We start from the raw sequence: 23,870 nt of genomic DNA, 5'->3' as shown, positions 1-23,870 counted from the left end.
AGGGAGGGTTTTACAGGAAGAGAAGATAACGACAGGTTAATGTTCAACTGTAAAACATTATATTTTCTGAGAGCCATGCCTCTCTACAGCCTGAAAAGACATAGACCTTGACAGAAAAAACACCTCCCCGCAGCCACAGGTTGTTGAATTGACAGATGGCTATGTAGACAGAGAGGCTGACCATAATTGCCTCATTACCAGTAGTATCTGCATTCTGCTCATGGCTATCTTTGCCAATTAGGTGTGCAAAATGTAAGACACATCTGTGAGCGGTGGAAATTTTAATGCACTGTCATTAAGAGCAAAGAAAAATGCTAGAAATACAAAGTCTGATGCGCTTTTGACTTTCGACTGCTTGCAGAGCTTGCAGAGTCAATCACTGCAAAGCAAAATCCTGCCAAGGTAAGCAGATGATGAGCACACAGACAGACACAAACCGTACTTTGATAGTGAAGTGAGTGACATTCAGAAAATAGCCGAGATGAGGCAGGAGCCATAGAGCATACACACTCACTCTTTCTCTTTCCCACAGCACTCACCCCTCCGCCAGGCTCAGCAGCGGCACTGCTCGCATCTCCATATCTCCCTCTTCTTTCTATTGCTGTTTTATCTCTCCTTCCTCCTGTTCACACATCTCCTACCTAACTCCTTTCCTCTCCCCGGTCCTGCCTGGCCTGGCAAAAGACCCAATTCGTTCATCAGTCCCTGCAGGCTGGGTTTTTATCGATCACAGCGCAGACACATCAGATGCCAGGAATGTAGCCTTTAACAAAGAGCAGGCCGTTGCCACAGCAACTACAAACCCTTACTCCCATCCGCTCTATGTAGTCTGCCAATCAAATTAATGAAAAAAAGGAAGAAATAGAGTAAGGAGGGTGACATTTTTTTCATATTCCTTTACTCCACGCGCTGAGAGAACACACAAATTGAATATATTCCTGGAAATTCAGTGTCATTGGTATAGCGCAGCCTAGTTTAAGGTGTTTCCAAGCTGTCATTCTGACCGCCTTGCTATTTGTCGACCTGTCTTGTTGCCCATCCATCTGGTGCTCCGGTAACTATCTCTGTCTGTCTACCTTATTATCCGTCCACAAGCCTGCCTCTGTCTTTGTGTATTTATCAGTCTGCCTTCGCCCGTCAGCCTCTGTTCCTCTCTGGCTCTCTGTTTAATAATTACAGTCCAGTTGTCTGTTGCTGCAGTGGGGAACTGGTGTGGTGATCTCTCTGAGAGTTGTGCGTCATGCACGGCTCTGCTCAGAGAGTTGGTGTGCACACGAGACACTACAACCTTGTAAGTTATTTAAGCTCATGTGAAAAAAAAAGCACATGATAAAATGGCTATGGTCATATGCTGGACCACTTTTTTGCTTTCTCCAGTTAAACCTTAAAGGGAAAAATGAGTTCAGCTTCTCTGACAGGCCACTGAAAAAATATAATTTCTAAATTGTAAATATATGAGATTTTCAAGATAATTGTCTGTATTTTTTTGCTGTAATCTTAAAAAAAAAAAAAAAAAAATCTGACATAGTTACAGAGAATATAATAAATCAAAATCTGTCCTTATCCAGGTTTCACAGTGAGACATTGATAAAATAAAGATGACTCCCCAAAGACTGTAAATCATGTCCTTGGATTAAAATACTGTTTCAGCACTTACGTACAAGTGCATAACCTTGAAAAATGATGTAGCTTTGATTCCCAAAGACCAGCAGTCTATTTGAAGTCCCAGTGTTATGGAACCCGCTGTTTTCCAACTTCTGTCTTTCGCACCCAATTTGACTGTTATCAGCACATTGAAAAGGTGCTATCATCACACCTGCCCCAAATATGTGAGCTAGTAGGGGCCTACTAAACCTACTAGTGGGTTCAGGGCTGTCAAGTTTCTTCCTGCAAAAACAAAACAAACAAAAATCTATCTAAGAAACTATCTTAAAATATTGTATTTTCCACTGAGAATAAAAGGAATGTCAGCCATTTTTTTGTTTTTGTTTTCGCAGAAAGAAACTTGACAGTCATCTGACAGCACATACATGATAACAGGCTTTCTGTGCCCACTGGGCTCCATCAATATTGGCTCACTGAAATAAATGGGTGATAACAGCATCCTGAACCCAGGTTTAGTCGTCCCCTACTGTTGCATATATTTGGGATAGATGTGTGATGATAACGCCTATTCAATAAGCTACAGTTTTTCTGTTATTCACCTCTGTCACCACAGAATGACTGAATGTCGTTAGTATAGTTATATAAATAGTTGATGAGGACTGACTTAATGTAATTCACGCTATAATGTGGTTTTAGAGAACATGAAATTTTGGTGAAAAAATTAAGAAAAAACTGTTTTACAATTGAAATCACATATAGCAAATCCCTAAACTGTAACTCTGTTGAAGTTGCAACAGATAGCATTTTAGCATCACTAAATCTATAATTCAAACAGTGGTATGATTAAAAGAATTAAATGAGGTCACTGCTAAACAATGGTGGCCTCTGCTGCTTCCACTGTATTTTATATTACGTTGCACCTGGTCAGAATTAGTTGGAGACTTACTGGCTTGCTTTGACGAGGGCTCTATTTTTCAAACAAAACAGAGCTAAAGCTTTTCAGACTTTCTGGAGATGGCAGATGGTGGAAGGAGTGAAAGGCAGATGGAAAAAAAATCACTTCCAACATGTTAAGAATAGAGCCATTGGCTTCATGGGAAATGTGGTCCCAAATGTAAGAGACAATTATTTGTACTTGATTTGTACTTTTTGGTTTTTTTTTTTTTTTTTTAAAGCTGCACCATTTTTTTTATATTTTTCTATATTAAATTATAATGTGTAATGTGAAAGTTGTTACTCATAGTGATTAACTGCCACAGATAATTATCACCCAGCTCTGCAGTTCACTTCAGCTCTACAAAGGGTTTTAGCGTCTTTCAGCACACTGTTTTGACAACAGTGCTTCCATCCACAGCAGGTGGCTGTTCAACAAAAAAAAAGCACTGATAGACATACTGTGTGCTACTTGCCCAGCACTTAGCAACTAGCTGGTGAACACAGGACCATTTAGCAGCTCAAGAGCCAAATATTTCCCACAGGAGTTGGTGGAGATCAAAACAGTGCTAAAAGGAGAGAGAATATTGGACTTCCATTCGTCACATAGCCAGAAATAGACTCCAAATGAAAGCTAATGTTTCTCTGTGTCTGCTGGATGAATAAATGAGAAACTGTTTGCTAACATGTTCACCATATCAGTGCCAGAAAGCATTATTATTATTATTATTATTATAACAAGTATAGGACGGCGAAAAATGTAATTCAAGTTCAAAGAAAGTTATCCCTGGCACACACTACTGCCATGTGACTCTTCTTTCTGAATGGCTTATTTGTATACAGTGATGGCTCTGATAGTCTGACCCAGGCTGACCTGGGTGGCACACATACACCACTGTAGTGGACTTTTCTTAACTCCCTCCGAGCCTGGCCATATTTTTAGAAACACTTGGAGCCAGTTGTGTCATGGGCAAGACGGAAAACCTACAAGATCCCACAGAACTCTGGGTAAATGGTAATGGTGAGGGGGGTCATTGAGAAGGGCAGCCTACAGGGTTGAGCGTTTTGGGATTTGGTTCTGAATTGGATTAGAGTCACAGTGAAACTGTAGAAAATCTGACAGCCGAATAGAAGCTGTAGGGTGATGCATGAGTCACTGTGAGAGTGAATGCGAGAGAGAAGAAGAGGGAGAAAAATAAGAGAGCCGAGTATGAGATAAAGCAGAAATACATGAAGAAATGAGGAATGCCACGCTTACAAGATTAGATAAAACTCTTGTTTGCTTGACTTGAGTATGATTTCTAATGTGCTTTTAACGGAGTAAAGCTTGAGAAACAGATTACAGCTCTTCCAGGAGATCTCCGCAATAGTTGGGCAATGTTCGGTGCACATGTTGATTTTAATCTATGGGCCTATCTGTCAAGATGAGCACCATTAAATCCCTGTTCATTATCACACCACTTGCCAAATCTGCGGCCTTTGACAAGAGCAGAGGGAATATATTTCAGACTGAGGAGGACTTGATTGGACTGTACCAATTAATTTTTAAAAACTACTCTAAATTACAGTATTGATCCCCACAAAATTATGTATGAATTAATAATGAATTTTATTGACAGAATGTGTGTCTGGCACTTTTATTTTTGCCTTTAGGCATCCATTAAATCTGTGCTTGTGTTGTATCTTTGTGAGAGAGATCTGCAGCACTGCAACTTTAAAACTGTTATTAGCACAGTTAGCCCAATATGTGTGGTTAGAGGTATATAGCATTAAAGGCTTGGTTATTTTTTGTGGTTACTGTGCATAATAATCTGACTATAAATCCTCTCTCGTCTTCCCACAGCCTTGCAAACATGAGGCTTTGAATACATTTACGTGGCTGCAATTATTTTGCACCCAAGCTCCTTGGAAAGAAGCCATTATTATTTTACTTAACATAAATCTTATTCAGTCGACTTCGACTACAACCTCGACAAAGAAATTTTAAGCACATTTTCCATTCATTTGCTCCTTTTTAAGAAAAAAAAGCATTTATTTCATTTGTCACTTTGGATCACTGGAGTCATAAAAATGGTACAATGTTCATTCATCCTCTTGTTTTTCCTTGAAGTATTATACCATGTCCCCACCGTTCTGCTTTGCTCATTTCTAGATATAATAGTGGCATGAATAATGGAATTATTTCACATGAGAGAGTTCACATGTAGGCGATTATTGCCGCAGTGTGAGCATATAACATAACACACTCAATATGATAATTGACCTGAAAGGACACTTCGTTAAACCAATCATCCTTTGTGTGTCTATGTATTGATGCACAAACAAATGTTCCTGCAAATTGCGTTAACGACACGCTAGCAGTGTTTTACATGGAATTTGATGGTAATTCAAAGAGAGACCCTGTTGTGATCCGATACACTGAATTAACCAAACACAAAGGATATATATACAATTCATCAAGTTGTCAGATGAAGAAAAAAACCCTGTTGATTTTCATTTTTATGTCCATATCATTAAAAAGAAGACGTAGAGAAAGAGAAGCAGAGGAGCTGCAAGACTTTTAAGCAGAGAGAACTGAGACCGGGAAGGCATCCCTAATTCTGTGTACATTCAGTGATGACTGAGTTCAATTTAATGATAATGCACTGTGTATTCACCACAAATACTAACAAGCCAAATACATTTTCTATTCTGGGGTTTGTGGCACTCTGCGCACCCAATGACCACCCTGCAGAGTGCAAAATGTCAGCAGAGTTTTCAGGATGCTGTTGGGAATCAGAAGTTGAACCGTGTTCTTCTCGGCTAATTAGCGCTTGTGCATTCAAACTCTGCCAATTAAACAGCTCCTTTCTGCACCACTGGCCATGTTTCCTCTGAAGCGGTGCCTTGTTGAGCCATCAACAGCGTATCCTGTCTTCCACCATGTGGCTTGTTGTATGTCTGCTGTGCTGCAGGCTCACAAGGGATGTTGCTTTACCCCGCAGTCTCTGGATTTAGAAAAGTCCAGTTAATACTAGTCAGTGTTTGCTCATACTGATAGAGGGAGGGACGGCATGGTGCTTCTACACCACAGCCTCCAGAACTGAAACAAAGAGCATAGTGACACGCTCTGTAACACAGCCTGCATGCTGTGGACATGAATAATGTGAGCATTACAGTATGTTCCTCCACCAGCTGAATGATGTCACAATGTGCCACTTTTCCCAGCCTTTCATATTAAAACATTTTAGACCTCTTTACATAGATGTGAGGGCAATTTAACATGAATTAAAGTCATATATTAAAGCTGCTCTAATACTTAAATATAAATGGTGGCTCAAATGTCTGTGTAATGTGAAAGTGTCACTGTCACCCGACACCTACAGAGTGTCTTAGCATTGTTCAGCTGTTTGTTTTGGTTTTCCAGCACGCAACTTTACTGTTAAGTTCAGTCTTACTGCTCTCATCAACAAAATGAAACTCAAAAACCTGCTGTACATTATCTGCTCAGCACCAAACGGCAGACAGACAAAGTTAGCAACTAGTTCCCTCAAGGGCTGGTAGAGATCAAAATAAAGCTACATAGAATATTAGTGAATACTGGACCCACATTTGGCAGGTCAACAGAAACAACCCTCGAAGGGAATGCTAATGCTGCTCTGTGTCTGCTGGATGTGTGAATAAACTACTGCAGGCCCGGCACCAGATGAAGTGACTGAGGGACTGTTAGAAATTGCGAAGGGGCAACTTTTTTCATAAAATAAAATTCATTGATTTAACCACGCAATAGCCTCGGAAAGGCTGAATAACAACAGCATAAGGCTACTGTTGCAAATTCGAAGAACAGCCCACATTTATTAATCAGATAACTGACAGATATCTCACATAAGAACATAGCAGAGCGCTAAATATTTTTTTAATTTACGAATGATTCTCTGTCAAAATCAGTAGGGGAAAGAGCGTAGAAATGTCATTGACCGTCCCTTCACTTCCTGTTGTTTCGCTTCTGTCTGTGGATCGCTACAACTGGGGGAAAATGGAAATGGGGCTAAAAGTTATATTTATAACCATGAAAAGCAAGAAGGCTAAGAAACCAAACTAGGTGACGTGTTCTGTCTGTCTATCAATCTCCTCCGCTCCGTTTCAGTACTATGTGGGCAACGCAGCCCAAGCTTAAACCTATGCAAATAGCCTAAAATGATACTGGCAACGTAATTCTTTGACACACCAAACCAGCAGAATTCTTACAAAATAAACCACCAAAATTGTTATGCCACCTCATGGCACTGGGCCCAAGCTACTGTATGCTAACATGTTCAAGTTCAACTTTACAAGGAGATAATATATTTAAAGCTTTTGTGTTTAAAGCTTATTGCGCTGCTTCTACGTGTCAAAAAATCCTGCAGGTTTAAAATCATGTCATTTTAATCTTTGGCACTGTCGGACATTATGAAGTAGAAGAAAAAAATGTTAACTAATAACTGATGAAATTCATGGGCGAGAAGAGGGGGGCACTTTCCAGCATACCACTGAGCAGTACCTCTGCTCCCTCTTGCCAAATATCACTCAAGCAACGGGACTGTCATGTCCGAATAAAGCCATAACCGAAATTTACGTAACACACAGCTATATCTGAATGACAAAGGCTTTAATTAGCCACTAAGCCAGCACTTTTAAATGTTAGTAAGTCATTAATTAACAGTTTTTTTGCTGATGCTCTGCAGTCTTCTTCCAGAGGCTTAAGGACCAAAAAGTCCATTAAGATTGTTCCTTTTTAATTAATGAAGTAGTTTAGTAGCTAATTTATTTTCTGCTTGCCAAATGTTTCCACTTGAAAAATGTTTTTCTAAACATTAACATATACACACTCAAATGTGTAGCTAACGGTCCTGACAACTGCGTATCAACATTCATACTACATTGCATATTATCCTTTATACCACTTTATATTCTACCTCAGCACTGTAGTCATTGAAGGACAGTCACACAGAAATCATATTGTGTGAAATGATTGCTTGAAAAGACACCATTGCTACATTTCAATGGCTGCTTAGCTTTCATGCAAAAGGAATAATCAGATTTTCCACGGTGTGTCGACTGGCATTACGTTTCTCCACCTATCTTGGCAAGTGTTTTGTAGAATAGCAGATTTTTCTCACTCTCTCCCTTGTTGTTGCTTATAAATCAGTGTTACTTGAAGGACACTCACCATATTAGGTTTCTGTCTAATTTTAGTCTCGGGAGGTAGAACTCATCCATTTTTCATGGTATATGTATACCACCACTGATTCATAGGCCCCTTCCCCATTCACCAAAATGAGATTTGTCTTAGCATATTAAACCAGTTTTTCCTGCATTCCTTCTAATAATGTTATCCTCTTCAAACAAGTTCCACATTATGTGTTTCAAAACTGCATGTTTAATTTAGTTTAGATCCAAGTTTCTGCACTTTGCAGGAGTGCCATCCAAGACTTACTGCAGCTGGGTTAGGGGTGAGGATTATTTTCTGTTAAGCTTGTGTGAAATCCTAACAACCATATTAAAAACACCAAAATAGCCCACATACAAGGTTTTATGATACCATAGAAAATCTACACACAATGTAACATACATGTGTGATTTTCTTTTTTCAGTCAGTGAAGGAACTCTTGCAGCTCCCTTCAAAACTTTGTCTATTTCAATTTAGAATGACACCAAACCACGATGGCAAAGAGGCGTCTCCATTTTAAAAGGTCAAGTGTTAACTTACATCTATTCTTTACCTCTAAAAATAAGAGGGGAAAAGGAGCCCGATGATGTTAGATGGTCTCGGTAGTCAATATTTTTATGTTTGCCACAAAACTCAAGGGAGACATTTGTACTGTCCTAGTAGGGGCCTGTTGCAATTATATGGTGCCCGCATCGATCCCGAGTATTGATTAAAGTCTGTTCTTGATTTTAAGATTCAACAGACATTTCTTGGGATTTCAGAGGAAATGAGAGCAATGGAAATTACACTCATTTTAAGATGGCAAGAAACCTCATAAATAAGGCATTTTTATTTAATTTAAGAAGTGAAAAATAAATGATTTAACTACATCTTGTCCCCTTGTTGGGTTCACAAGAGCTGATGCACTGATAAGAGTCAGTAAGAACAGATTCAATTATGGGGAAAGATAACAGGCGAACATAATGCAATAGCCTTTTTGTTATTAACTTTTATAGTGCAGGCTGTATATTGAAGAGAATCAGTTTTCTGCTGTCAAAGCACTAATAAATGAAGACAATATTGGTGCGATGTCAGTTTCCGGTGATGATAATTAGTTTTCACAAATCACAGTTCTTTTTTTTTTCATTTTCAATCCCTTTGATATGAATTGTTTCTGTTTTTACCTGCATGCTATATTTTTAGATCCTTTTTTGCTGAATCTCTTGGGCCCATTCACTCCCAGTTTCAGCCTTCTCATTCAGTCTGAGAAGATGATTCTTCTCTGTGAACGAGAGGTCCACAGTTGACAATACTGTAGCTGCATCAATGGGCTAATAATGAGGTGATTAACTCAAGCATTTTGAAAAGAAGTTCCCAACACTGTTGCATATAAAAGTGCAGATTCAAAAACAGTGCTTGGGGACATCTTACACGACTTTTTACTTGTACTGTTTAGCATCCTACCCTTGCGTCATTGTATAACTACTTTCAAATTTCTTTTAAGAATATATTATCTGTAGTTATGTAAGTTATTGGAAACCAAAGCTGTCAGCTGTGAATACTAGTTTTTAAGTCATGTGCTATTGGCTGCCAAAGGATTTGTGATTATAATATGCTCTCATGCCCAATATTTTGTCTTGAAACTTAGACTGCTCTCATTCCCTGGAAAGCCTCCTCCACTTACAAACTATGTCAGCTTGGGAACCGATATTTTCTCTGTATTCAGCTCAACATTGCTAGGAAGCAATTTTGCCTGTTAGCAATTATTAATAACAAGAATTTGATGAAAGCCTGAATGCTGGGTGGATCTCTGGAGCAGCTAGCTTTTCAAACAGATGTTTGAACTTGCTGCGGCATGTTCTCACTGGCTTCAAACCAGTTAGTATTTAGGCAGTGAGCAAGTGAAATAAGATGCAGCAGCTTCACTTACATTCAAGGCTTCTTTCAGTAACTGAAAATATAAATAACACAACACAAAAACAACATTTTGAGAGTGAAAAACCTATTTTGACAAGTCTATTTGACTTTTTTTTAAATCAAACTTGAGGTAATCACATATTCATGATCTTTGAATGTTATACCTACTCAGACTTGATATCATATTTGATATCAACTTTGAAAAGTTTCATGTATGTGACTGTTACTTTGAGAAATTTCTCCCAAAGGTTCTGAAATCCCACAGATGCTCATGTTTCCCCAACAGAGTTATGATTTCTGTTTGCCTGAGGAAGTTTTTGGCTTAAAATGGAAATATATTTACGATGACTGCAAAATACACGAGAAACGAGAAGCTGTAAATTGCTTGTGCTAATATCAGTTTGTACTGGGAACATGAACTTGCTCCTGCACCCTCCTGTCATTTTCCTGGAGAGCCGTTTAGTTAGCGTCATGTCTTTTTACATCAGACCCTCAACGAGGGATTAGGCAGTCCTCACTGGCACTGAATGACACGGGGGGGATTAGCACTTTCGCCTGTCACCAAATCATTCTGACGGATTAGCAATCTCCACTGTCACTCCAGAGAATTCACTCCGGCTCTAAACGAATTCAAGTCAGTGTGACAGCCAAGGTGACATTGAAGCGAGAGGGAACAAGTCATTTTCGTCAACCTCCTCTGACAACCTCTGGCACGATGCTTAGCATGGACAATGTTAGCATGACGGACATTTAGTGGGAGGCGTTAATCGACAGCATGGACAGCAGCAGTCAGGTGGGTTCATGTGTTGTCAGGTACTCTTTAATGAGTAACTCAGCTACAGATCAAAGTTTACTTTTGTCAGCAGCACAGAAGGAAATATGAGAATAAATTGAATTTAAATGGTGTCTGAGCAGAAACCGACATTTAAAAAAACCCAAACAAACACAAAATTAACCCTAACCCTAACCCTAACCCTAACCCCAAACCATTCTGAATCCATGAATTCCCAAAGCTCCTGTCAGTAATGAGAAGTGTAAGGGATTACAATTTGAAATTCAGTAATTCCATTTCAGTAAATAATCCCAATAACGATCTGCTATTTTGACAATTTGGGGGTCGACTTGTTTGCTGTTTTACTGGTAGTTTGATGGAGGGTTGATATCAGTTTGGTCTCTGCGTTCAGTGGACAGACTAATCTGGTTCATGTGAGCTTGCTGCAAGGGCTGGAGGTGTGGAGACACTAGTAGCTGCCACCAAAAGAGGAGAAATATGACTCGAGGTAACTCTTAAATTGTCTTATTTGCATGTTGTGTTTTCTTAGCAGTTTTTCTAACATTACTCACTGGTAAGGTTACATTCAGGAATCACAGATTTAGTTCAGGGTGTGAGAATAATGGAGCTCCACTCAGAGGACGGGACCTTGTGCAGTCACTGGGGCTAATATTAGACTAGCTGATGATAGTCAGTACATACCTCCAAACTGAAGGATGGCTGTCTCTTTGTCTACACAGAAGATGTAATGTGTGGCCGCAGAGGCTTTGACCCTCTAAACCTTTGACAGAGCTTGACTGAGAAAAAAACAACGGTAAATTAGTTACTAATTACTCAACAGCAAAAGTAATCTATTTAAAAAAAGAGTAATATGTAATGTATAACTGAATACATTTTTGAAGTAACTTGCTCAACACTGGTCAACAGCCTCCCAACACTTTCTACATAGCATTTCCAGCTCATCTACAACACTACGCAAGCCATAAAGCATTGTTCTTTAGCTAACAAACAAATTATTTTTACATTCATGTATTTTGCAAAGGTGATATGTTATATGACCACATGTTCCTATTAAACATATTCATACAGGCGTTTTCATGATATCCCCCAAAAAGCACACATTTTTATATCATATCCTAATAAAAATGACTGCTCTAACTTTGTGCCATTACTAAAAAAAATGTTACATTCCCCGGTGTGCTCCAAAAATGCCACGACATGGGTCAGATGCATAAAAGACAAAAATATGCACATGCATTCTCCTCTTGGCACATTGGAATGAGACACCTGACACCTGTTTGCATATCAATACCTCTGCCATACCGGATTGTGTCACATCGGTGAGGTTCTCCAGTAATGCCAGAGCAGCTGTCATTATGCACAACCATTATACACGGCTGTGCCTATTTATAGCAACAGCTGCATATTAAAAGTAATTCATCATGTGTACCTATTAACCATCATTGACGGTGATATCTCAAACATTATTTTTAAACATCAGAAAGATGATCATGAGTTTACTTTATAGTGCCAATATAGACAGACTTTACAAAGTGCTTCACAAGGACTGATGAAATTAAATGCCTCAGATATAAATAAAAAAATATGATAAAACTGATCACACAGTATTTGGATGGGCATTTTACAGATTGCTGTGCAGACTGCAAAAAAAGACCCAGTGAAAATGGCCAACAACAACAAACTATGTTTTATTATTAGATTCTGTCTTTCACCCAATTTTTCATCTCCACCTTATCATATCACTCTCAGATTACTCTAAAACAAATATGCATGAGGTGAACATATTTTCACCACACATTCTGTTTTTATAAATACCAGTTTTATATGTGTATATGGAAGTTTTTTTTTTTGGTTTTGGTTCAGCTCTTTTTGAGTCAAGGTTAAGTAAAAAATAATTTGCTTGAGCTTACCCATATGGTCTTTGGTCCACACAATCCATAAATTTACATAATCCATATCACATAACCCTACTTATTACACCCTTTGGTCTATAAAATGTTAGAAAGCATTTACAAAAGTACAGAGTGACATCTTGCAATTGCTTGTTTTGTTCAAAATCCAAAGGTGTACAATTTATAGCACAAGCATAAAACAAAGGAAAGCATCAAATCCTCACATGTAAGAAACCAGTGAATGTTTTGAATTTTTACTTCATAAAATATTAAAATTCTCAAAGGAGGATCCTCAGTCTTTCCTACAGATGATTTCTACCTTCATTGTAACAGTTTGTACTGGCCACCAGTAAAGATCAATGATTACTTAATCCCCCCGATGCAGCTCTTCTTTAGGTGGAACTATACCTGCAATACAAGCACTGCAGTACACCGTTTGTGGATTTCTCACCACAACTGTGACAGAAGCCTTCTCCTGTGATTTGTTTACGCGGGAATGCGGATCCTTAGACTTAATGTAACAGCATCAAATTAGTGTGTGTGTGCGTGAGAGAGAGAAACAGAGAGCTTACTGGATGCTTTCAGAGGATAATACCTGCCTTTTACACCTGCCGCATAATTGGCTGTCTCCAAACATAACCAGAAACTGGCAAATAAATGTGAACTCTCTGGGGAATGGAGCGGGTTTGGACCAGTTAAATGTTCGCTAAATGCTCCGAAATCCCAGGCTAACTCACATTCACATGCATTCATGAATATTCCAAAACATTATGATATCCACTTGAAAGCCTGAACAATTTCTACTGCTGCACAATAGCTATTGGAAGACATTCTGTGGCTTAGAAATAACTTCTATTATTATGTGTTTAAACAATGTTTCCTTTTATGTCATCACTTAAATAGCTGGTATCCTAAAAAGCAAATCTTCAGGGGAAGCTAGTAGTTTAAAGACCATCCATAGAAAATCATTCAGCCCAATTCCTTTTTAGAGAAGTGAAGTCCAACATTTTAATCCCTCTGCAGACTGTTTCATCCCAACATTATGAATCTTACAAATCATACCATTCAGGAAAACCCAAGCATATGCCACAAAATCAATATGGAGAGGCTGAGGACAAAGGGGCCTCTGTAGCAAAGCTCGTGTCTTACACAGGATGGAGAACTACTGGTGGCACGCATCCATTAGCACCTCATCTATTTTCTATCAATAAAACACAGAGGAGCAGAGTAAATAGTGGCAGCTGCTCTGGCTACCACAGACAGTTTTATAGCAAAGGATACTCCTGTTTTCTACTTTTTTTTAAAAAAAAAACCTTTCCCACGGCCCTTTTCCCATTGCTGTAAAGGTGATGTTAGACAATAATCTATCAATCTGTACAGTGCAGAAGATTTTGGGGTGTGCCTTTTTCTTGCAGAACCTTGGATTTCTTCGCCCATCCCTTCAGTATTTGTAAAATTGGGCCATGGACTTAATCTCCTTTATAGAATGTACTATGCCTAATAGTGACCCAGTATCCGAGGAATTATGTTCACATTGGATGATTTCAATGTGTATGTTCAGTGCAAATTCAGGAAGTAGTGTGTCCTTTATGAAGACATGCTGAAAGTAATGGTGATATGGACCGGTCATAGCAGTGAATGTTTTCTCTCTTTTTTTCTTACTGACTTTAAGAATATTGACATTTCTTGTACAGATATTGTAAAAAAAAAAAACTAATTTGAAATATTGTTGTATATAATCAGGGGATTTGCAGAATTTTTTGAAATCAATGTTCTGTCTGGTGATAGGGTTGCTAATAGCACGCACCTTTAATTAAGTTAGTTCATTATTATTCAGTTGTTTATTACTGTTTATTTGATTTTAAGTAGCTTAATTTAATGAAATGTATTAAGTAGGTAAAAATGTAAAATACATAGAATACTTACAAAAAATGAATAACGCTATTATTATTTACTTACTGAAAAGTCAAGGTTCCTGATGGCAACTTGCCATTCATTATTCAGTCTCAAGCCATGCATTTCACCAGCACTGATGCTCTTTATTTATATGAATTTTACCTGATAAAGGTGAATTGTTGTTAATAAAGTGAGCTCAAGTGATCAACAGAGTCCTGGAGTGCAAGAACTTTGAGGTGTTACTTGCTCATTTCACTAAAATGCCCCAATAGTACTTCCTATTGCAGGAATCTAGGCAACATTATGGGAAGGAAAGGGTGCACATAATACATGAAGAGATTATGATTTTGGAGAGATAAGTGGATTTGCAAATTATCCTCCAAATACGGCAAAGCTCTGTGATGGAGGATCCTGCCCATGTGGGAATGCTGAGTGTGCTTAGCACATGTCTTGTCCACCTGAGTGCACCCTGCTTGTTTCCTCTCCTTTAATGATCCATTAAAACTGATCAATGACAGGAAACATTACAACCACTTAGTTGTTCACCGTAATAGTATTCTTACTTCTCAGAGACCAATCAGCGGCAAATTGCCAAAGTAATTTTCCTCCAAGCTCTTGTGACTCAACAAGCCATATCCTATTTGGTGTGTTTGGAGGAGGATAGTGTGCAGATCTTTTGTTTTGCATTGGAAAATTGCTCAGGAGGAAACGTTTAATGGATCTAACACATTAACATCATCAGCAGCCTCAACAGAGCACAATGCAACATATTTCTGTATAAAGGCATGATGCTGACTTTTTTCTCTACTCAGGGAAATTTAGCACTCTTTGTTTTTCTGTTGCTCTTTACACCAACATGTAACCCTCCGCTGAACGCTAGCCTATCTCTGGGAGGCATCATAAGGCATTCTGGGAAATTAACGCAGAACTTACTTAACTCTATAAAGACAAGGCTAAAAAGGTAAATTGCAACACTGCATCGATAATGAAATTCCTTCATGAACTTAACAACAGGTTAATGACATACTGCACATCACTGAAACGTCTGAGGGTGGAATTATAAGCAATTCCCTCATGAAAACTTTGGCTGTAGGCAAACTTAAGAAAAACACTCCAGCAATCATTCTTCCTCTAATGAATCCCATGGTGAGCTACTGAGCAAACTACTGTATGTCTCCAAATAGAGAACAGGCTGATAGCCAGAAACTCCAAAATAATCTTTTCAGTTTATGAAGTTGTTGGCGTCAGCATTTAACAGCTGAACTTGTTAAACAAACTCTTCACGTCTTTTTTACTGTATACAATCCCACCTCCCTCTTCCCTCCCAGCATGACATTTACACCTTTACACCGGATACTGAATTGTTAACACAGGGTCTCACTTTTTCTCTCTACAACAAATATCACAGCATCGATCCTCTTGTCTCTGTCTCGACACCTTAATTTCATTTGTTTCTGCTTTATTTCATCGCAACCCAACACGTAATTAATTAATGGTAATTAATACCAGATGGAAGGCTAGGTCACAGTATCATTTTATGTAAAAAATGTATGTAATATTATAGTATATACAGTATTACAGTAACATAGAGTTTATAGTTTCTATCTATAGTTTGCTGTAGTAAGTGAGAGCTGTGTATCTGTGTGAGAGCACGCTGCTGGCCCACTAACAGTGTGTGAATTAAGGGACAGTCTTCTTCTGCAGTGGGCTCCATTTCCAACTCTGCTATGCTAATTAATCCCCAAAGCAGCTGACAAATACAGCAGGGAGTAATGCTTCCACATTTTGCAAGATTAGGGAAATGCAACACAGTCAGGATGTTCCCTCGTCTAATTGTCACTGTCCCAGCAGCAGCGCTCCGTTCGCTCACACCCACTCCAAAGTGTGACACTCAGATGGCTCCGAAACATTTGTTCTGCAAAAAACTGACTCTCACCAAGCACTCTGTGCTCTTTGTGCACGTTTCCCCACAGTTAAACATTTTCATTTGTTCCAGTGTGTTTGCCAGCTGGATTGCAAGAGTCTTACAGCATTACAGCGAATGTACTTGCTTTGGCAAAGGAGCGTAAACATTAAATGACTCAAAATTCATAGAGCATGCATTAGTGCTGCACTCTGGAAGATGTTTCATCAGATCAGTCTGAGTCACAAGGTGGAGTTGAAACATCCAATTTGCAAAGCTCAGATGCTTCCTGATTGCCCTAAATTTCTGTTGGTTTACAGATGTAAAATTCACCCTGAAACTAAATATGTTACTTTGATTGTCATTATTTAAATTTCAGTAAAATTAATTTAACTAGTTTCACTTCAGGTGTAATAAAACAGTTTTGGGATTTGGTTCACTTTTATTTTGATTTATATGAGATAACATAACTTTGCAGCTTTTCCTTTATATTTGCTAAAGATACTTTGCAGCTCAAATCATTAATGGTAAAATGATTTTCTATTAACATTTTTGCTTTACTCACAAAAGACAGCATCATTTTAGTTTAATAATATTAATTTTAGTGTAAAAAGTCAGTTCATCCATATTGAAAAAAAGGCACCTAGACCTCTTGGATTCTATAGTTTCAGTTTTATTTGCTGAAGTTTTCAGATTTCTGCTGCTGAGATTTAAGCCACCGCAGTAATACACTGGAGGTGAAAAGAGTCTGAATGAAATTACTTCTGCTGCTCCTTTGTCATCCTCCTCTCTGCCTGTCTTAGACAGTAAATATGTTTTCTGCACAGTAAGATAAAGTGAAAATTATTGATGAAAAGTCATCTGTGGCTGTCTCCAGCATCTTTTGATGTATTCAGGCAAACAAGCCCACATCAGTACAAACGTTTCTGCAACTAAAGTTCCACAGTCAGAAAACTGTGGAAAACACTTTCGAAAATATTTCAGGTCGCACTCTGCATGGGAATTGAGAGGCATGCTGGGAAAAACACTTCACTCAAGTGACTGTCTTAATCTACCTACGTACTGTAATTATATAAACCTTCCAAAGTTTAATTAACTCTTTGGTCACTTACTCAATGCCAGATGCTTGGACAATTTGTTGCGGGTTCTCATCTGGCGTCATTTGCACATCTGGTACATACACAACAGTTTCAATAGTGAACATACAGTCAGTCAGTCACTCAGTGAGGGAGATTTAGTCTGTCTGTCCATCCCATTTAGCATATTAAACAACATGACATAAATATCTTTGATAACTTCTATTTATGCATATGCCACCAATGTATGAAAATACCTAATAAAATGTAAACTAAAAGCACAACAACCACTTCCAAACCTATCAAGAAACTGAATGAAAACTATAATTATCCTGATTGAGAGGCAGCTCTGCAGACTGCCTTTGTTTCAGATGCTCAGTGTGGCAGAACACAGAGGGACACAGCTTTTGCAGGGGCACGTGGTGCTGATGCTGTCATCCTAAAAAGCCACTGAAGCTGTGGCTTTGGCCGTCAACTAGCCGCATGGCCCTGCGGCAAGGAGTGTGCTCTCAGACAGCAGATCAAGCGGGGCGCTGGCGTCCACATAACGGAACAGCTGAGAGGCCACAGGCACCACAACTGGAAACACACAGGCCTGGTGCTACACTGTGGGTTTAATGGCCTTTGTGTTCTTTGAAGTGCTTTATAATGATAAGGGGATGAGTGCATTAAGACTACAGCTCACTGGGCCAATTGTATTGACAGGGTAGTTACTACAGTATAGCAGGTGTTCCCTGGGAGCGCTGCTCTGTTCCCTACCCGAACAAACAACCTGTTTGTGTCTGCACTCACTGTTTTTATTTGTGCTATTACTGAGCACTCCAGCAAAGCCATCCTGCATCCTGTCACAGAGGGGAATAAAGTCATATTGACCATCTTGGATTGAAACAATATCTGTTCTGAAATGCGAAACAGCAGGCAGGCTCGTTCCTTCTATCATACATGACAGGCAATCAGGAGCTGTTTTTATTACCACGCATACGTTGTCAGGAAATCAGTATGATTTGTGCTTGTCTATCACCTGGTGTCGTTTATTACACTGTGCTTGGGCCAGGAAGCCTAATATGAACATTATCTATTTATAAAGCAGTTTTATCTCTCTAGAAATAAAAAATTTATGTTGCATGATAACCACCATGGTGTAGATGTTGCGTTATCCCCGCTTCAGAAGGCAATGAAACGCTTAAGCTTATTGCTTGTGATGTTTACTTTATCTTTGTTGCAGCAGCAAACACATCAGAAGCCACCGCATCTAATAAAGCAATGCATGATGGAGGAAAACACAAAAGCAAAACAATCAGTATAAGCCTCGCACATAGGCAGTTATTGCACATTCCGATTCATTTTCCTAGTCGAAGAGGGAGAAATTTAGAATTCAAGGTGGCGGATGATCTTATTTTATTTAAGTCAAAACATCTCAATTAGGGCACGCTCCCATTCACCTACCACTCGCTTTCATTCTCCGTATCAGATTTGCTTTGTTTTACGCCGTGCTATTCGTGCACTTTAAATGACATTCCGAAATGCCTCCCTGTTGACTTTTGGCATCATTTCCACTCTGTTATCCAATTCAGTAAGGTCTTTTATAACCTGTCCGTGATTATTTCTGCCTTCTTTTGTTTAGTTTTATAAACCCCCTCAGGGCTTTCATTTCCATCATCTGCACGATGTGTAATCTATTTTTCTCTTATGCATTTCTATTATTTTTTACTGTATGTGTGACTAAAGTAAATTTGCAGAAGCAGAGATGGAAGGAGGCAGCAGGAGAGAGGTCGGGGAAGCTAATGATAGAATATGGGCCAGATGCAGGCAGAACTCCTGGAGATGCAGGGTTTCGGGTCTCACTGTTAAAATAAATACCAAAACGGAAAGAGACGATGGTGAGGGCAGGAGGGTCGGCAGGCGCTGTGACCTTCAATCTGGCTCTTGGCTTATGTCACATTTAATTCCTCTACTCAACTGTCTGTTTCCATGATAGTCACAGCAATGCATAAAACCAGGGTCCCATTAAAATATGTTACTTTCCTGATAATCTGGTGGGAGTTTAAAAAAAAAAGGTCTGTGGATTATCCAGAGTAATCTATGACATTGTTTCTGGAAAAATACATTGATGTTATATTTTTCAAATGTCATTTTTCAATGCTGTGAGCGTCATAAACAAAATGTCATTCACCTCTATTGTATTGAGGTAAAGGCAGAGACAGATGGATAAAAATATGTGTTTTTTTTCATGTAGTTTGGTTGAACTGACTCTTTAAGTTACTGATGTTATTATTGTATTTATAACTATAAGACAGTTACAGAGATACTACTATAAATTGATATTATCTTACTACAAGCAGCTGGTAAGTTTCGTGAATTAGCTATTCAACCACCAGGACCAGACAATAGCAAAAAAAAAGCACTAATTCAGCTTTTTTAGCTAACGTTTAATAAACTATTATCATGGACAAATTTGAGATATTGGATAAACTCAAAATTTCTGTGGTCGAGCAGAAACAATGCTGTTTTGTTAGGTTGTAAAGAGGTGAATTTGAAAATATCTTCCTTTAACTACACTAACATGTTAATAAATGTACTGCCTTAAAAAACACACCCGGCTCCTTTTACAGACTGTTCTTTTAAATAATCTAGAAATCGGCTTCCGAGGAACAACTCATGTCAACCCTCCTCTGGGAATGTGATAATGCCAGAGGAAGGGAAACCCGCACTAACCTGAGAACTCCATTGTGCTGAAAGCCCTTTTCCCATTTTACTGGCATCTCTTACAGGAGTGTGTCCTCTAGAGACCTGCCTGTTGCTTCATTTTCTCATTTCTCAATGGGAAGGACGTCTGCTATTATGTGCTCTTGACATTGCTGAGAGCTGAGCATGTTTATATATAGCAGCAAGAGTGACAGGCACTTATAAACATTTTGACTTTAAGCACCTCAAAGGTGTTTTCAGTCAGTCGGCAGAGTTTCCTCTATCTGCTGGGTGCCGCGAGACAAAAACTGAGATGCAAAGGGTCTATGCTGACTTTCATTAAGGCAACGGATAACCTTATTAGTTATTAATGCAATGTGTAACTGCAGCAGGTCGAGACTGACATACCAGTATGAACACTGCCCACTTAAAGACACCACATGTGGCATTCTAATGTCAAAGAAATGATGAATAAGGGAGACATTTTTGAGAAAAGGGATAACAATAGATCTCTAAATCACAGTAATCACAGTTCATTTAATACAAAAAAACTTATGTTTTAAAATATTTATAAAAAAAGAAGCAATGTAGCTCTTGCACTATTAGCAACATATCATCCCATCTGTACATCATCTGGATCCATGTTCAGCTCTGTTCCTGCGTGTGTGTGTGTATGTGTGTGTGTGTGTATATATAGGTTGACATATATGTTGACCAATACAGTCTATTGATTTTCTGATAAATGGGGCCGATACTGTAGGCTTTCATTAAGAATCAGCTTTTTACTGTTGTCTACGGTAATGGATATGACCCAGTTTGACTGATCACGCTTATGGAAAAAATTGATATGTGTTGCTTGTGGGAGGATCTTATTGATTTTAATACATTTCAGTTGGATTACATAACCATGAGTGTGGTGTTATTGTTATTGTTATGATTATCACTATGATTTTTATGAGTATAATTATAGCAGTGGGTATGCTCATTATTGCAATTATTGCTGTGTTTATCATTATAGCTATGACTGCTTATCCTTGTAGTAATGGTTATGATTATTTTAAAGGCTTCAGCAGACTTCCTGTTTTAGAGTCATTTCCACACTGCAAATATTATTTCTCATCTTTGTTTTTCTAGGAAAGTCACATGACTCTCATTTCCGCCAGTGTCCTTCACGTTCACACATTAATCGGTGACACTGAATACCTGCAAAAAAATAATGGCTGTTGGCAGCTTTGAGCCAGTTTTGGCATTCGGCGCTGAAACCCCCCCCCATGTGGGTCGAACCCTTGTGTGTATTTATATGTGAGAGAGAGAGCAAGAGAGTGTGTGCAGTAGGAGGTGCAACATACCTGAGCAAAAAATAGGCTCTTTTGAGTGCTGGAGCATAATTCTGCTCTTGTGAATTTCCCACGCACCACTGTTACATTTTAATCATGCACTGGAGACAGGGGAACCTTGAGTTTGTTGAAACTGACGCCTACAGAAACCTGCATCTGCAATGCTAATCACACTACAGCAAAGGGCCCCACAGACTAGCCTTGTCTTCCCTGTCAAACGAAAAATTCGTCTCCAGTAACAACCGAGCACTCCATAGCTTGCTGCATTGCTAATGTGTTGCGGGGCTACATCTGGAGAAAGCCTTCAATGTCCCATTACTTTAGCCAAATCTGTATTCAGAATAAGATCACGGAGATAAAGTGAGTCAGTGTAGTGGCTCCTGTACTGGTCGCATGGTATCATTTTTCTCCCATGATGATACATGTTGTTTCTATTTTTACTACTTTGTGATGTTACTTGTGTGTATTTACAGCACATCCTTGGTGCTGTTTTATCTTTCATCTTAATTTGGGCATCTGTGTATCCCATTATCTGACACCTCCTTTACAAAACAGCTAAGCTAATGTATTCACATATATTCAGATTTTTGCAAAATTATTCTTACTTTTTACTTTATTTAGCCGTCCAGTCATTTTTTAATTTGGGCAGAGCAATGATCAGAAACCTGAGCTGCACCCTGTTTTTGTGTCTATTTTGAGAATACTCAGAGAGCTCTTAACAACATCTAAAAAGCAGTGTCAGTTTAGGAGTGCTTTCATCTCTGCAATCCGTAGCACTTTATCACGTCTTTGTAATTCAGCATTTGGTGAACTTTTCTCTTGTATCCACTTGTTGCAGCCTTTGTTTAAGAAACCCCTGAGCTACATAAAAGTCCTCCTCCATACTGCACCTTATAGGTATAGTCATAGGGGCTGACATCTACGCATCCTGGATAGCTTTTATTTTTCACAAGGATTTAATCTTTTTAGGAAAAATTCTTAGAAGACGTCATAATTCAAAGAACTTCCTTTCAGATTTTACCACTGGGACCAAATCTTAGTTCTCAACAGCTTTGTAAATATGACTCTTGGTGTGTGATCACACAAGTTTTTGTGCAGAACATTCTTTTCAATGAAAGTGACATTTTTTTGTCTTCTGCTTTTGTGCTGATGTGTATTAGGAATTGTTCTGCTTTAGATGACTGCTTTGCTGCAAGTTAGAAAAAAAACCTTCACCTCACAACTTTCTACTGTCATGTTAAATGAGAGGTGGGCTTTACAGTATTCTACACAAAGAACTGCAGGACTAAACCCAAATGAATGATATATACACAACACACAGCAAAGCACAAAAATGCATTGTATATACATGTATCTGATTGTTGAAGTCTATGAAAAAGACATAGCTATAATCCACTGAAAACTCCTTTTGTCTCGCTTTTCTTTAAAGGGGACCTAGTAGGCTCATTTCCAGCTCTTTACTTTAATTCTGGGACTCCACTAGAGTATATTTGCATGATTCACGGTTCAAAAAAATGCTTATTTATCTTATATTGGCCCTTTATGCTTATTATCCTTTATATTGGGGCAGCCATTGTGGCTCAGATGGTAGAGTGGGTCGTCCACTAATCAGAGGGTCGGTGGTTCAATCTCCAGCTCCTCCAGTCCTCATGCCGAAGTGTCCTTGGGCAAGACACTGAACCTCAAATTGCCGTGCCACTGGTTTGTAAGTGTGTGTGTGAATGGGTGAGTAGTAGAAACATTGTGAATGGCATGTGTTGTCAAACCGAGTGGTCGGTAGAGTAGAAAAGCGCTATATAAATGCAGTCCATTTACCATTTATGCAGCCCCTCAGTTCAGCCTCTGTCTCTTAACAGGCAGTCTTAGCTCCTGTCTCTTTAAGGCCCCCCTTCCAATGAGCCCCCTCTGTTCTGATTGGCAAGCTTTCCAGAGGCCTGCTGAGGGACAGCATGTATCAGAGTCATGTTAAGTTACTGCTGATGAAAACCCAACATTTCCTGCTTTACTGCTAAAGCTTTTAAATGACTAAATAACAGGAGACTTTTATTGTGAAGAATTTACAGGAAATTAAACGTGTTCATCACTGAATTAGCAGAGCTTTGTTAGCAGCGCTAAAAATTTGTTGGCAAAACAACATATGGAGATATTTGGAGCTATTTGTTCTACAGGTCAGTTAGAAATAATGCAGGGAGGAATAGTACAAGCAGAAACAGCCATAGCGATGATGATGTTTGATGAAGAGCTGCAGACGCCCAGCACATCTCTAAGAGGTAAACTACTTATTTTACTTTGCCCAGCACTAACAAATGAGCGCAGCAGACCAACACACACTGCAGCACTTGTGGGTGCGCTGTGCGTGGAGCAGATGACCATATAAAGAAATCTATCATGAGTTGATGTTGGCTCAGGCTGAAAGTAGAAAAAAATCGAACGTTCAGAGCAGCCTGAAGCCAGTGCTTTTTGCTCACAGGGATTACTTCTATATAGGTTTATCTCATTATTTGACACTTTGGCCACATTTAATATGACAATCCAACATTGTAACATTATATATATGACTGAAAATGAGGAAAAGCATAATAGGTCCTTTTTAAAAAATAAACTGTTGTAGAGCTGCAATGAATTGATTAGTCGATTGACAGAAAATCAATTGCCCAATATTTTAA

At 38.8% G+C, this 23,870-nt stretch overlaps 1 protein-coding gene across 3 annotated transcripts in view; it reads right to left on the bottom strand.

Annotated features, from left to right (window-relative positions):
- The window catches only part of lingo2b (leucine rich repeat and Ig domain containing 2b), a 32,431-nt gene that overhangs the window by 4,709 nt on the left and 3,852 nt on the right, over nt 1–23,870 (bottom strand). The window contains exon 2 of one of the 3 annotated variants that reach the window (XM_044373926.1): nt 11,097–11,191. The exons of 1 other annotated variant lie outside the window; for it this stretch is intronic. The gene's annotated coding sequence lies outside the window, so the exon portion shown is untranslated. Of the gene's footprint in view, nt 1–539; nt 1,182–11,096; nt 11,192–23,870 lie in introns of those variants that run through there. One more of the 3 variants, XM_044373928.1, reaches the window with a different exon arrangement.

The sequence above is a fragment of the Thunnus albacares genome, chromosome 15, assembly GCF_914725855.1.
Source record: "Thunnus albacares chromosome 15, fThuAlb1.1, whole genome shotgun sequence".
Taxonomy (NCBI): Eukaryota; Metazoa; Chordata; class Actinopteri; order Scombriformes; family Scombridae; genus Thunnus; species Thunnus albacares.
Note: the sequence above shows the minus strand (reverse complement) of the source record. Positions and strands in the feature narration are given on the sequence as shown.